The sequence below is a fragment of the Mastomys coucha genome, unplaced genomic scaffold, assembly GCF_008632895.1.
Source record: "Mastomys coucha isolate ucsf_1 unplaced genomic scaffold, UCSF_Mcou_1 pScaffold22, whole genome shotgun sequence".
NCBI lineage: Eukaryota > Metazoa > Chordata > Mammalia > Rodentia > Muridae > Mastomys > Mastomys coucha.
This window is the reverse complement of record NW_022196905.1, coordinates 111,329,956-111,343,091: the sequence shown is the minus strand read 5'-3', so window position 1 is coordinate 111,343,091 and position 13,136 is coordinate 111,329,956.

The window sequence follows — 13,136 nt, the reverse complement described above, 5'->3', positions numbered from 1 at the left end:
TACTCAGATCCATGACTGTTTCCCGAGCTTTAACCATCCCAGAGGGAAAGGGGATGCTGTAAATAAGACACTTGTGGAATTCCCTCCACTATTACATTGGAAACAATGGGCCTCACTTAATTTAAATGACCACCCCTCTTCCAGGGGAAGGAACAGGCTGAAGTTCTGGATCCAGCCATAGAAGGAACCGAATCCCTCCCACAAAGAGATTTCACACAGTTCTGCCAGCTTAACACTGTGGGGACAGGCTGGATCACATTTTTTTGGGAGGAGGGGGATAGTTTGAGACAGGGTTTATCTGTGTAGCCCTGGCTGTCCTAGAACTCACTCTGTAGACCAGGCTGGTCTCAAATTCAGAAATCCACCTGCCGTTGCCTCCCAAGTGCTGGGATTAAAGGAGTGCGTCATCACTACCTGGCTTTTTTTTTTTTTAAAACTGGATCACATCTTGACCCAGACTCCTTAGATATAAATACTTCTTGACTATATGTGGGCAGTTCCCAGCAGCCTGTAGCTCCAGCTCCAGGGGATCTATTGCCCTCTGCCCTCATGCACACAGACCCTGACACAGACTTACACTTACAGACTAAAGTTTAATCAACCTTAAATATCATGTCAGTTCGCCAGCATTGCCTTAGGAGTCATTGACCCATCCAGGTAGAGGGAGGCTTGGGGCTTACCACACCTCCTTCAACGGAGCCCCTCATTCTCAGGATAAATGGAGTCAGACTTGCTGGGATCCACACTGTGGATTCAACCAACCAGCAAAACAAGTGAGAGTTGAAAATGTTTTAAGAAGTCAGACGTGGTGGCACATGCCTGTAATCCCAGAAACTCATGGGGTTTGAGGCAGGAGGACTGAGACATTGAGGTCAGCCTGGCTACATTGCTAGAACTTGTTTAAAAACAGCAATACCAACAACAGATGGGCTTGGAATGTGGCCCGTGGGTAGAGTGCTCGCCTAGCATGCATGATCAGTGGTTCTCAACCTATGGATTGCGACCATCAGAAAACACATTATTTCCAATGGTTTTAGGAACCCTCACAACCATAAATTCATTTTCATTGCTACTGCATAACTGCTACGAGCAAGTGGTGGCCATCTTAGTGTCTAAGATGTGTTTGCTGATGGTTGTGACCCATAGGTTCAGAATAGCTGCCCTAGGTTCTACCCACAGCAGTGAGTAAACTGTAATAATGGTGTTTGCCTGTAACTTTAGCACTTAGGAGATGGAGGCAGGAGGATCAGGGGTTTAAGGTCATCTTTGGCTAAAGTTCGAAGCTAGCCTAAGCTACTCGAGACTCTGTCTGAAAAATAAAACAGGACTCTTTGGTTTTGTTTTGTTTTGTTTTTGTTTTGTTTTGTTTTGTTTTTGTTTTGTTTTCTAAGACAGGGTTTCTCTGTGTAGCCCTGGCTGTCCTAGAACTCACTCTGTAGACCAGACTGGCCTTGAACTCAGAGATCTGCCTGCCTTTGCCTTCCAGATGCTGGGATTCAAAAATTGCACTTGGAGCTGGGCAGTGGTGGTGCATGCCTTTAATCCAAGCACTTGGGAGGCAGAGGCAGGTAGATTTCTGAGTTTGAGGCCAGCCTGATCTACAGAGTGAGTTTCAGGACAGCCAGGGCTATACAGAGAAACCCTGTCTCGACAACCCCCCCCCCCATTGCACTTATATCGCTTATGTATAACTTTCATTATTATTCCCTAACACACAGTAGATATATGGAGGTTGTGTGCAGATTACATACAAATGCAATTCCACTTTACAGAGGAGGTGTGAGCTTGATTGGACCAGGCCTGCTTGGCTACCACAGTCTGACAGCCACTGTAGTAAAGATGTCTGCAGAGAGAACAGTGTATATTCAAAGTAGATAAGCATCTCCATATAGGGCCCCAAACCTTCCCAAGAACCAGATGTTTTTCATGAGAGAAAGAAGTAGGGAGAAGATGGCCCAGTGGTTAAGAGAGCCTATAGTTCTGTCAGAGGACCCGAGTTCAATTCCCAGCACTCACATCTGACTGTCAAAGCTGCCTGTCACCTCAGCTTCATGGGAGCTAATACTCTCCCTCTTGTGGTCTTCAGGGGTACCTGTACACACAGGACACACACACACACACAGCCGCAAATACACAGAAGTTAACAAAGAAAAAGAGGTGGACTTAATGGGTAATGTGACTGGACAGGAAGCTCTTAGGGGTCTGCTCAGTGGTAATTAACATCTACGGTTCTCTGAGGAATTTGCATTTTAAAGGTTGTAGTATTAGCATGGTCTGAGGGTGGATATTTTCAGCCTCTCAATACCTAAAGGCCACTTTGTCACTCACTTGCATAGGCCCAGATAAAGAATTGATGACATAGTTATTTAAATATCCTGTACTTGGCAGGTTTTGAGGGTATGAGAGGTGCCTCAGTGGTTAAGAGCATGTACTGTCCTTTAGAGGACCTAGCCAAGCCCCCATGATAGAGGTTTACAGTCTATTGCATTTCTTGCTCCAGGGGATCTGGTGCCCCTGCTGGTCTCCTCGTGCATCTGCACTCACATGCTTATATACCTACCCACCCCAACCCCCATACCCTCCCACACTTCGAATGAATCTTACAAACTTTGGACAGTTTTATTCTTGTATGGGAGGCACTGGGATCACCTACTCCCTCTTGCTCATCCCCTCCCACTTTCCCTGACCCCACCGGCCCCAACCTGACCCCAATGTACTTTGCCACATTTCCTTTTCTCCTTCAGTCCCCATGCAGACAGTCACAGCTGCCATGTTCTCATGATGAGAACAGCCATGCCACACTCAGAAGTCAGTATCCCACGGTACTCCTCCCAACCCTCAGTTCCCAGCTGCACTTGAGGCCTGCTCCGTGGGAGGGAATATATTTCCAACACCACAGAACTAGTCTAAAGCTCCCTCTATCTGGGGAGGCCCTAGGAGGGGGAATCTACCACCGATGTTTTGTCAAATGGACATGTCGTTAAACTGCCTTCTAAATACTTATGTTTATGTCATAGACTAGTATAGCTCCTGGCCTTGGTCCAAAGAGCCTCTTTTGGGAGTGTGGGACAGGCAGTCATAACTGCCCGAGACATACGTGATTGGACAATACGTGATTTCTGAGAGCTCGGCCCCAAACACGAGTCAGCAGTTTTGAAAACAGTAGCCTTCCCGTCTCTGAAAAGCCAACTAAACAACTGTTATCTGAGCTGCTTTTGGGAGAAGAGCCAGTGTGGGAGACTAAAGATATGTAGCTCAGTGGTGTGACCTCTGATCCCTGTGACTTTTAAAGTTAACTAGGAGCAAGGGACTTCACAGAACCCAGAGCTTGGGGGCATATCTGGGTGTTTCCTGGGTCTCATGAGAATCCAGAGATTTGGGGTGTCTCAGGGAGCCTGCTCTGTCACCCTGTCCTCCACACTGACAGACAACTGCAAACACATTTTCTTTTTCTTTTTCTTTCGGCTGGATCCAGCTCTTCTCCTGCTCTGGACTTTTGCTGACAATCCAGTTCCCCTGAAGAGCCTGTTCAGAGTGCAAGAACACACATCCCATGATCTCAGACCTGATGAGCCCTTCTACCCTCAGGCCCCTGCCTTTCACCTGCTTCGTACACCTAAGTGGCCCCGTAATGTATGTTATGTCAGTTGATAAGCTGTGGCATGCTGTGTGAGTTCACGGGGAAGCTGGCTCCGGAAGCAGGGTCTGATCCTCTGCTTCAAGCTTGTCTTTATCTAGTGTCCTGTGAGGTCCCTTAGGGATGGGCTCACCCTTCCTAACTCTGTGACCCAGAGGGGACAGAACAGCAAACCAGGCCAAGAGGAAGAGGGCTGTGTCCAGGAGGCAAAGCATTTCCCCCCAAGGTCACCATCGATTAGCTCATGCTAGAAAAATGCCTGTGGTGGAGAGAGAAGCTGGACGCTCAGGTAGGGAAACAACGCTCCAACAGGAACTCCAGCTGGCAGCCTCAGTTCCCCAGTTAATGTTGGCTGGATGTTTTGAGTGCCTCACCTGATGGTATTTTCTTCACACTCTTGCTTTATTATTTTATTGTGGTTTGCTGTCTACCTAATCTAAGTACTCATTCAAACCCCAAATCATTGCCCTTATACATATGGCATCAATCAATCAATCAATCAATCAATCAATCAATCTTTGCTGGAGAGATGGCTCAGCAGCTATGAGCACAGGCTGCTCTTCCAGAGGACCTGGTTCAATCTCCAGCACCCATACGTAGGCTCACAACTGTCTATAACAGTAACCCTATGGGCTCCAATAGCTTCTCGGGTATTGCAAATTTACATGCAGACAAAAGGCTCGCATACATAAAATAAATAAAAACCCAAGTCATGGCTGCCACAGACCATTCTCTGGACCAGACAGAACAATGGACTGTGACTGCTGAACTCTCTCTGTAGCACAGACAGACCCCAGAGTTTGAAGGGCTGGAGTGTTCCCTGTTTGGCAGTCTTATCTAAGAAAGGGAATACTTATATAGGAGGTATCGGTGCTTCCTAAGGAGGAGAAATTCCCATTACCGTCCATATTAGCGTCATGCTGCAGATGTCCCTTCTTGGGAGTTGGTCAAGCCAAAAATAGCAGGGCTACCATCCAGCGAGGCTCAGCTATCCACTGAAGCCATGCATAGGCACCCCTGTAATCCCAGGAGTTTGGTGGCTGAGACAGGAGGCTTGCAACTTTGAGGCCAGCCTGGGCTATCTAGTGATATTCTATTAAAAAAAAAAAAGTCAAGAGCTGAGGGGGCTGGGGAGGTAGCTCAGTAGATAAACTGCTTGCAAGCATTTGGACTCAAATTCATTCCCAGAATTCCATGTTGGAAATGAAAGGAGAGCCTGGAGAGGTGGCTCAGCAGTTAAGAGCACATACCGCTCTTCCAGAGGACCAGAGTTTGGTTCCCAGAACCCACACCAGGCAGCTATGGGCTGCCTGTGATTCCAGCCCCACGAGATCTGACAACTTTTTCTGGCTTTTGCAAGCATGTGGCATAGACATACATATGAGTAAAAATTAAAAACAATGCGTTTATTTAAATTAAAAAAAAAAAAAGAGCTGGGCAGTGGTGACACACGCCTTTAATCCAGCACTTGGGAGGCAGAGACACGCGGATTTCTGAGTTCGAGGCCAGCCTGGTCTACAGAGTGAGTTCCAGGACAGCCAGGGCTATACAGAGAAACCCTGTACAAGGCTGTCTGTTTCATGAAAAAAAAAAAAAAATCAATTGAGGGGCTGGAGAGATGGCTCAGAGGTTAAGAACATCCACTCCTCTGGCAAAGGACCTGGGTTTGGTTCTCAGCATCCATGTCAGATGGTTCACAGCCACCTGTAACTCTAGCATGTGCACACGCGCGTGCACACACACACACTTGCTAAAATCCCTTCCCCAGAGAAGACACAAACACCACGTCTTCCTCCTCCTAAGGCCCTATTGGCAAACTGAGGCATGATTCCACCAGATGGGGAAACAGTGGTTTTTTTGAGCTTTTCTTATGAAGTGAGACGAATAAATGGGCTTAAAGCAACCACACTGGAGAGCATGTACTCAGCGTGGATGATGGCCTTGTAGATGGAGGTGCCTTTCCAAATCTCCCTCCCTTGTATATTCTAGCTCCCCACTTGGGCCCACTTCTGCAATTAGGGCAGAATTGAATACATACAAGTGCCTTTCCCAGACCTCCCAGTCTAGCTCCTCATATAAGAGGAGAACAGGCGGCTGGGAGGATTCTTAGTGGTAGTACAGCAGAACTCCTGAAGATGGCTGCTCTTTGGCTCCCAGGATAGTCGTGTATAAGGCGCACATACACACATAATTAAAACGACAATCTCTTTAAAAGTTGGTCAAATGTTCTGCTGGGGGATTCGAGGGCCTCTTCGGATCTAGAGAGCTACGGGACTGGTCCAGTTAGCCTGGCTTTCCCTTCCTGGCTTGTCTGACCCCTCACCTTCCTCAAGTGTCCCTGAAGTCACCTTCTGGCTGGCATCTTCCCTCCATTCTATTTAACCCCCCTGCAGGTCTTCTGTATTGGTTTTGCCCTCCTTCCCCTGGAAGATGAGCCTTGTTGGCCAGTGTCTCCTCACTAGATTCTGCCTGAGAGGATCAGAACTCCACAAGCAAAGTTGGACTATCTTATTGCATCTGAGAAGAACTGGAGTCCTTGGAGGGCTGTGGAGGTCAGGACAATGGTCCCCAACAGGTCCCTAGGATGAGCTCTAGCAGCTGATGAGTAAGTCTGCTCTTGGAATAGTGAGACTTCTCAGGTGTGAGCAAGGCAGGAAGCTTTAGACAGACCTTATGCTGAGTGGCCTGAGGCAGTGTCATTACACAGTCCTCCAGGAGAAGGGGGTGGTGTGTGTGGGGGAGGGTCAGTGAATAGCTGGTGTTGAGAAACACTCGCTTGAGTGCAGCTGGTCATAGGCCAAGGAATTTAAGAAGCTTCCAGAAGCTAGAGAAAGCGAGGAAACGCTTAAACAGCAACAAACTCACCCAGTTTTCCCTCCTTCCTTCTCTTCCTCTCCCCTTCTCCCTCCATTTTGTTTATGGTCTAATTGTGGAACCCAGGGCCTCCAGCACGCTTGCCAAGTACTCTCCCTCTGAGCTACATTTGTTTTAGCTTTTTAATGCGGCTTTAGAGAATCAGCATCCACATACAGGCTTAAAACAATGTATCAGGGCAGCGGGGCGGGCGGGTGGTGTGGGGCACACCTTTAATCTCAGCCCTCAGGAGGAGGCACAGGTAAGCAGATCTTTGTGAATCCTAGACCAGCCTGATGTACCTATGAATTCCAAGCCATCCAGAGCGGGACTTATCTCAAAGAGAAACAAACAAACAAAAAGAAACAAAAATCTCCTGCAGAGCTTATCAGCTCTGGAAGCCAGAAGTCCCTGGTAAGTCTTATGGAACTGAAAAAAATGGGTGCTGATAAGTCATGCTCCTTTTGGGACAGTGGGATAAGAGCCCTGTGACTTTCCCAGCTTGTAGAGGACTCCCACAGCCCTGCCTATCACGAGGATTTTCTTTCTGGGAGTGGGGAACTTAAATAACATCTGCCTCCTTTCCCAGGGTTGGAATGACAAATCAAACTTCTATCCCATTGGAGAACCAAGGAGTTTGGGGCTGACTTACAGTCAGTGGGTGAGGATATACAGGCACATGGCTTGCACCTGGCATCCAGTGTAGACAATGAAGCCGCAGTGGCTGCATAAATGGACTCCTCCCCGACCTCCTTCTCCACCTATATACTCTAGCCCCTCCCCAGATGCAGGCTGCTTCCCAGCAGGGCAGAATTGCCTACAAGTAGTTGGAGGCCTGGGTGGGTACTCAGGTGAGGGTCTCATGATTCTCCCGATCCTTTCCTTGTATGAGTGAGGGTCAGTAGTTCATAAGCCCAGCTGTGACCAGTTTCATGAGCAGGCCTAACTGAACTCCTAGAGATGGTGACAGTTTGGTTTGGAGGTTAGTCCTGTACCGCACTGGGTTCAGAGCTTTACCCTCCAACCTTTGCTGCAATGGTGTGGCCGCAGAGAAGGAGATTTAAAGCTGGGCAGTGGTGGCGCACGCCTTTAATCCCGCCATTTTGGAGGCAGAGGCGGGTGGATTTCTGAGTTCAAGGCCAGCCTGGTCTACAGAGTGAGTTCTAGGACAGCCAGAGCTTCACAGAGAAACCCTGTCTTGAAAAAAAAAAAAAACCCAACCAACCAACCAACAAACAAACAAAAATTTAGCTGGGTGGTGGTGGCAGCGCACGCGGTTAATCCCAGCACTTGGGAGGCAGAGGCAGGCGGATTTCTGAGTTCGAGGCCAGCCTGGTCTACAGAGTGAGTTCCAGGACAGCCAGGGCTACACAGAGAAACCCTGTCTCGAAAAACCAAAAAAAAAAAAAAAAAAAAAAAAAAAAAAAAAAAAAAAAAAAAAAGGTTTGTGCTATCACTCACTCCCTTCCCCACTTATCTTCATTTTTGAGACAGGGTCTTATGAATTTCAGGCTCGCTTTAAACTTCCAGGGTAGGGGAAGATAACCTTGAAAATGATCCTCCTGCCTCCACCACTCAAGTTGCTGAGATTACCGGCCTGCACTATTACACCTGTATATAAGCATATTTTTGCTACATGAATGGGAAGCCCACGTACAGTGTGTCTGTGACATGATATGTGTGTGTGTGTGTGTGTGTGTGTGTGCGCGCGCGCGCGTGTGTGTGTGTGTGTGTGTGTGTGTGTAGGGGGGCCATCAGAGGACATCTTTGTGCAGTCAGCTCTCTCCTGCACGTAGGTTCTAGGGATGGAACTCTAGTCATCAGTCTTGTGGCCAGCAGCCTACCTACTGAGCCACCCCCCATCCCACCCCTGGGAAGCCCATACCTAGAGCAGTGGTTCTCAACCTTCCTAACACTGTGACCCTTTAACTCAGTTCCTCGTGTTGTAGTGACCCCAACCACAACATTATTTTCATTGTGACTTCATAGCTGTAATGTGGGTACTCTTTTGGATGCTAATCTGCATTTCCCACTGGTTTTAGATGACCCCTGTGAAAGTGTTGTCTGACCCACAAAGGGGTTGTGACCCACAGGTTGAGAACGGCTGCTCTAAGACTGATCTCCAGTGACTTAACATATTCTTACCTTCCCTGCCCCATACCATGTGCCTTTGCCGGCCCTGTTTCTTCCTTGACTTGTGCTTGCAAAGGTTCTGTTTTGGGGTAAACTTAAAATGGTCACCTGGTTGCTAGGCAACAGGAGTGATATACCATTGGGAGACATATCCTGTTTGGTTGCCCTTGGCCAACTCTCAGGCTGGACCTGACAAAATTCCAGCCTGAGTAGGTGTTAAGTGGGAAACTGGTTAAACATGCAGATGTGGAGGCCTGGGCAGCTGGGGGAAATTTCAGGAATTGGCTCTATATATGGTTCCCCCCATGAAAGGCCAGAGAAAAATTAGTATTTAAGTATCATATTGCTTCAGAGAGAGGCTGCTCACACCCAGAGAGAAATAAGCTGGGGAAACGGGAAGAGGCAGAATTCAGGCCTATTTATTTCCCTATCAGACTCACTCAATGCCATTCCTGTCCCATCCCTCCTCTCCCATCCCTTCCCTTCCCTTCCCTTCCTGTCCCATCCCTTCCCTTTCTGTCCCATCCCTCCTCTCCCATCCCTTCCCTTCCCTTCCCTTCCTGTCCCATCCCTTCCCTTCCTGTCCCATCCCTCCTCTCCCATCCCTTCCCTTCCCTTCCTGTCCCATCCCTTCCCTTCCTGTCCCATCCCTCCTCTCCCATCCCTTCTCTTCCCTTTCTGTCCCATCCCATCCATCCCTTTATGTTCCATCCTTTCCCTTTCTATTCCACCCCTTCCTGTCCCATCCCTTCCTGTTCCATCCCATCCATGCATTGCACATGAGAACTCTTTTAATTCTATTATAATCTAACAACCTATAACCAACATATTTTATGATGAAGAAATAAAGACACAGAGAAGTTGAGTCCCTTATCCAAAGTTACACAGTTAGGAAGTGGAGGATTCAAACCACAATCAGATGTCTCAGCAAATAACCAACATAGCAGATTAGAATGCAGGTTCTGAGGCTGGACAGGATGATCCCAACTCTGTCATTTACTATGGTTGACATTGTACAAGCTGCTTGGTCTCTCTATGCCTTAGTTTCCCAAGCTTTGGATTAGAATGAAGAGTGATATGCTACATAGCAGGATGTATCCTGCCCTTAAGTGACACAAGACTGTACACACCAAAGCATCCTGTGAAGGCTGGCTTTTCATCACCATTAGCCATTGGGCTAATTGGCTAATATCTTCTGTGGCTTAGCAAAGAACTTGGGATGAATGGTCTGGTCTGGCTACTGCTCCGTAGCTGACCTTCATCTTGCACTGGATCTTGAATGGGAGGTTCAGGGACAGGACTAAGGAGTTGGGAACTCTGTGTGTGTGTGTGTGTGTGTGTGTGTGTGTGTGTGTGTGTGTGCGTGCTACAGTGTGTATGTGAAGGCTAAACTTTCAGGACTCAGTTCTCTCCTTCCACCATGTGGGGCCCAGGGATTGATCATCAGATTTAGTAAGGACTTGTCTTAGTCAGGGTTTCTATTCCTGTACAAAACATTATGACCAAGAAGCAAGTTGTGGAGGAAAGGGTTTATTCAGCTTACACTTCCACATTGCTGTTGATCACCAAAGAAAGTCAGGACTAGAACTCAAGCAGGTCAGGAAGCAGGAGCTGATGCAGAGGCCATGGAGGGATGTTCCTTACTGGCTTGCTTCTCCTGGCTTGCTCAGCCTGCTCTCTTATAGAACCCAAGACTTCCAGCCCAGGGATGGCACCATCCCCAAGGGGCCCTCCCACCCTTGGTCACTAATTGAGAAAATGCCCCACAGCTGGACCTCATGGAGGCACTTCCCCAACTGAAGCTCCCTTCTCTGTGATAACTCCAGCCTGTGTCAAGTTGGCACATAAAACCAGCCATTACAGGACTTTACCTATGGAACTATGTCACTTGGTGCTGCGGAGCCCAGGAAATTGGTGTGACTGCCTTTGGAGATGTATGGAGAAGAGTGTGTGAAGACATATCCCCCTTCCCCATATCACCCATCCATCCTATTATAATAACTGCATAATCATGGCATCTAAGGGCCTCTCCATCAGGCACTTGTAGGGGCTTTAAATTAAAAAAATATTATATGTATACGAATGTTTTGCCTGCATATGTCTGTACACCACATGCATGCCTGGTGCCTGTGGAGGTCAGAAGAGGGCATTAAATGCTCTGGAACTGGAGTTGTAGGTGGCTATGGGCTGCCATGTGGGCATTGAGAAATGAACCTGAGTCCTCTGCAAAAGTACCTAGTGCTCTTCACCACTGGGCCATCTTTCCAGCCTCCTTATAGGTCTCTTTCCTGTGAAGCTGGGCCTGAAACCATCCAGGTTTGAGCTCTGGGGTCTTCAGGGCTGATCTATGGAGGAAGGGCTGAGTGGCGGGCCCCTTCCATGGCTGTGACTGGCTGAGTGGTGGGCCCTTCCATGGCTGTGGCTGTGACAGAGTGGTGGGCCCCTTCCATGGCTGTGACTGGCTGAGTGGTGGGCCCCTTCCATGGCTGTGACTGGCTGAGTGGTGGGCCCCTTCCATGGCTGTGGCTATGGCTGTGACTGAGAGGAGGGGTATTGTGAGGAGGGTGGCTGTACATGGAGACTGCACACAGTCCATCCCTCCATCCTGCCAGTAGCATCCAGGAATGTCCTCTGTGGTCATTTGGCTAAAGAGTACAGTGACCCAAGAGGGACAGAAAGATAAAATCCAGTTTCCTGGTCCCAAATCAGGATCTGAGAATCTTCATTTTTCCAACAGGGCACCCTGTATCTGCTTTCTCTAGTCTCAGTGTTAAGTTTCCCTGGATGGATACCCAGCCCATGACCTTGATAAGGGGAGGCGTGACATTCCAACCTAGTACAACAAAAGACACCAGCCGGCAGAGTGAATCCACTTTTTTTTAATAGTTTAACCATAATGCAAACAAGCATAAGTAGACTTTGTGTTGAATCCCATAAAATGAGAAGATGAGGGTTATATAGAAGAGAAGCATGCGAGGACACAGCCTGGACAACCTCACAGAGGATGTGGAGTGGGGGGCAGCGGCGGCGCTGGAGCACACGGGACACGTGGCAGAGATTAGCAGCATAGAGATGCCAGAGGTGGGTGGGGGCATCTGAGTTTCTGACAGCTTATAGGTGGTGAGATGGAACCCTGGGCTCCCTGTCACCCCACAGTGAACACCTCTGGATGTAACCTGACCTCCATGTTGGACTTGGGACTTACAGCAAGCAACTGCTGAGCCTGGAGTGGGTCAGTCATACAGTCACAAAGACAACACAATAGCAAAAGTGAGGAGACAGAGCTCAGGGCACAGAGGGGGGATGGGGATAACCTCAGGCCCAGCTTGAGAGAAGGTGCCTCTAAAAGCCTCGTAGCCACCCTCTGGCTTGGGGGCTTTGCTCTATCATCTTCCAAAAAGCTTTTGGATCTCAGTTTGAAGAAGGTAAGAAAAGCAACCATTGAACTGAGGCAGGCTCTGCTCACCTTCTCTAGATCTGTAAGCAGAAACCCCACAGCATCAGGTAGACAGTTAGATGGCCCCCGAGACCCAAAAGCAATGACTTCTTGGTCCAGTGGTTGAAGGTCCTGCCTGCCTTCCAAGGGAGCATTCACTACTTTCTGGTGACCTTTGTGACTGTCACACACAGCAGGAGGTTGCTAATGGCATCTAGTAGCAAAGGTCACAGGATGCTGCTCAGTCGGTATCCTGCAATACCCAAGACAGCCGGGCTATGAAGACTCCTCCAGCTCTAAACAACATGGCAGCATGGTTAGTAGGCTCCTGACTAGAATCTCCTAGAGGTGAGTTCCTGTCCTGACTCGTCTAGCAGACAGAGGTCATCAGTTCCTAAAGTCAACCTCGCTTCAGCCGTCCAGGGACACCTCATTAGAAACTGACTGCCCTGGCTCGGAGATGCCCAGTTATCCAGAACCACTCAGATATGTCTGAACCAAACAAATTCATACACACAGCTGAGGAACACTCACCCGGTGTCACCCTTGTCTCAGATAGGTTGACGTACGTTGCTGAAATTCTTGCAACAAGAAGTGTTTCAGATTTTCGATTTTGTAATATTTGCATATTCGTGATGGGGTATTTGGCAGATGGTAGCCCCCTCTAATGAAATTCATTTATGTTTCACACAGACACCTTACACAGACAGCATGAGGCAATGTTTGCCGTGCTGGGATTGGATCCAGGACAGCATGTTAGGCGAGCTCTACCCTTGAGCTTCGTGTCCAGTCTATGTATTCTTTTAAATACTTTTTGTAGATAAACTAAAGTTTTTGCTTGTGGTATCCTGTTGGTGCTCAAAGCATTTTAGATTTTGGAGTATTTGGCCACTGGGGATTAAGATGTCAGATTTGTAATAGAAAACAGATTCCCTGGGGTCCTTGGGTTCCCCTGCTTAAGGCATGATATGGTCAACTTCTCCTTTGGGGTGCTTTTCCCTCTAGGTGGGGCCTGGCAGTGAAAGAGAGAGAGAGGGAGGGAGAGAGAGAGAGGAGGAGAGAGAGGGGGAGAAGAGA